Below are 3,472 nucleotides of genomic sequence, written 5' to 3' on the forward strand. Positions count from 1 at the left end.
TCGACGTATCGTTCGTCGGACACAGGGAGGGGTTCAAGTCAGCAGTTTGGTCCGGAGGAATGGGGTTCGCAGTTTGATGATGCACAAAGGGAAGAGTCGTTTCCAGACATGTATGGGCCGGACATGTTTATGTCGGACATGTTTATGCCGGAGTGGTATGTACATGGCGCGACGCCAAGATACACACCAGCGGGTTCAAATCATTTTAGTACACCGGAGAGTATGTACCCGCTNGTACTCGAGGAAGTTATCGAGTACCCGAGAAAGTGTCGAGTACTCGAGGGAGCTGCCGATGGTTGCCGATAAGATGCCGATGGTTGCCGAAAGAGCTGCCGAGGATCGACGACGATCGATCAAAAATGCTAGAAGACTTTCATCACCAATAATGGTCAAAGTCAAAGGCATCAAATGGAATGATTATTTTAATCAAGAGAAGATAGTGGGAGTTAGTGGAGGAATTAAATAATCTCATGAAGGCTTAGTGGAGCTTAGTGGAGGATTAAAGAATTCAAGAAGGCTTAAGTGGAATTCAAGGTGGCTAACCAAGATTCTTCCAAGTGTAAGCAACTCTCTAATACACACTAATGAAAGGAGTGCATGTGACTCTCATTGGTTGCCTCCACCACCCATTCACTCTATAAATAAGCTCTCATTCCTCTCATTTTCTCACAAAGAAAGAAGGGGTAAGTTGAAAGAGTTTGAGAGAGAAAGAAGAAAAGAGTGAGTGTTGCGAGAGAAAGAAGAAGGTGTTGAGAGTGAAAGAAGAAGGTGCAAGAGAAGACTATCGACCAACGACCATCAACGTTAGATCGATAAGGAAATCAACTCTAACCGAAGGAGAGATCCGAGTTGCCGCGAGAAGAGCTTCATCAAAGGAGATCATTCGTCGACGGTTTACAGTGAGTTCAGACACATATTTGCATCGGCTTAGATGGAGAGTTAAAAACATCCATCTAGTGCGCGGTTATGCATGTTGCATGTAGATGCATTTACTTGAAGTTCTTTTATGTTTTCTTGTTTAAATGCATTTGCGGTGAGGTTGTGCTAGTTACTAGATCGAGATGATCTAGTAACAAAGGCGAGATTTGGTTGAGATATTTGTAAGATTATGGGTTTAAAAACCATATAAACTCAAGTATAAACTTCGGTGAGATCTTAAAGCGTTCTAGTCCGCGAGAAAGTCCGGCTAAGCGTTGTAAGATTTGGTATTGCTACCCTTCCCATTCTGTGCCACATGCAGCCGCGACATGCAACCCATGTTCGTGTGTGTGCAGGGTTGGTCACGAAGAGCTTGGAGGTTACTGGGCTCGCTACCCTGGTCGAGGCTATTTACACGACGGTGTAATTTTGGGCTGATATCCAAACGCTTGCCTTTGTGGTTGCGTCTTGGAGAAATCATGAGGGGTTGGGGGAAGAGGGATGCATACCGGGCCCAAATAAATTAAACTTGTTAAAAACTGATGTTTTATTTCAAGTTATGTTGTTGCATGTTGTTGCATGTCGTTGCATGTTGTTGCATGTTGTTGCATGTTGTTGCTTATGGTTGCATGTAGTTGCGTTTATTGGTAGAGTGATTTCTGTTAGCTTGATAGCTTCCGCATGTCATCTCTGATGGTTGTTGAGTAGTTTTGCTTGCTTGCTTGTTAATCGTTTATGCCTGCATGTTGTTTATCTATGCTTGCATGTTGCTTGTTTATGTTCGCATGTTGTTGTATTTGCGTGCATGTTGATTGTAAATGGGGAATTAGGGTTTGGGATTTATTTCTCTGCAGGAACCCTGAGCTCACTAAGTAATCTTAGATTACTTATGATAATATTGTTGTTCTGCAGGTAACCCTAGAGGGGACTAGAGGGCGTGGTGAATGATAGGACTCCGGAGTAGTTTTCTTTTTGGTGTCTATTGTAAAATAAAAGTATGTTTATTTGCGAACCAAACTTTGGCTCTATGCCTTGTGAACTTTTATGTGTACTCGGTTGTAGTTACTGTTTTAAGTTTTAATGTATTCGGATTTTTCTTTAAAATCGAGCGATGTCGTACTGATATAGACTTAGTCCGAGTCGACTCAACACACGGCGTGTCTGTAGGGTTGCAAAGCCTTAAGGATGGGCAGTGTGGTCAGGAACCTCGCCGAGGGACTGGTTGAAGGGCCTGATTTGTTCTCGCACTTGGCCTGACCTTTGACGAACATTCCCATAGTAGCGCTTCGGTGCCGTCCGATGGCCTGGGTGGTCATAGTGCGGTTCGGGGGCGTTACAACGGTGGTATCAGAGCATGGTTATGATGCTGTATAGGACTCGCGTTTTCAAATGATTTATCGAGTCAAATGGTCGCAATAGACACTTAGGATAATCCGGATCGTTCATTACTTAGGGTTAGATGGGATTAAGTAAACCCTTTGTTGATCGTGGATGCAGATGTCTCGTCAAGGATCCGAAAGATCTAGGTCGACGTATCGTTCGTCGGACACAGGGAGGGGTTCAAGTCAGCAGTTTGGTCCGGAGGAATGGGGTTCGCAGTTTGATGATGCACAAAGGGAAGAGTCGTTTCCAGACATGTATGGGCCGGACATGTTTATGTCGGACATGTTTATGCCGGAGTGGTATGTACATGGCGCGACGCCAAGATACACACCAGCGGGTTCAAATCATTTTAGTACACCGGAGAGTATGTACCCGCTAGGGTTTTCACCGTTTGGACCGTACGCCGCCTATCCAACTCAGAACATGCCGAGGGGAGACCAAGTGCATGGAGAAGGACCAAGTGAACAGAATGTGCCGGAGACCCAGCAGACACTTAAGATGGTCCAAGACCTCTTGAACCATATGATCTTGCAGCAGCAGTAGGATCAAGCAAACCGTGCAGCAAAAGATCCATCCGACCAATTTCTAAAACGAGTGATGTTGTTGCGAAACTTAGGATTTCGTAAATTCAAAGGAGACCCGAATGTGGTATTAGCAGACGCGTGGATAAAAGACCTGGAGAATAACTTCGAGATGACAAGGTGCCCAGAGGAGTTTAGGAGACCAGTAGCAGTTAATTTCCTGGAAGAAGATGCTCGTGCATGGTGGGATACCGTAGTTTCTTATTACCGGTTCCAGACGATAACGTGGGAAATTTTTAAGAAAGAGTTCGAGCTGAAGTACTTTCCACCATAGTCACGCGACCGGTTGGAGAATCAGTTTTTGCAACTAGAACAAGGTGAGATGACCGTTCGAGCATATGGGAGGATTTTTACAAGACTTCGGAGGTATCTGTACCAAGGAAATGATGACGAGTTAGCAATGGCCGGGAGATTCTTTAACGGACTCAGGCCAGATATTAGAGGAAGGTTACACGCTGTGACCTACCGCAGTGTTGCGGAAGTGGAAGAGAGAGCTGTGAGTGTTGAGGAAGCCATTGAGATAGAGAAGGAGATTGCAGCTCGGGAGAAAAAGAAGGAACCAGTCCAGCAGACTAAGATTGTGAACACCC

Source organism: Camelina sativa, chromosome 9 (assembly GCF_000633955.1).
Source record: "Camelina sativa cultivar DH55 chromosome 9, Cs, whole genome shotgun sequence".
NCBI classification, from domain to species: domain Eukaryota; kingdom Viridiplantae; phylum Streptophyta; class Magnoliopsida; order Brassicales; family Brassicaceae; genus Camelina; species Camelina sativa.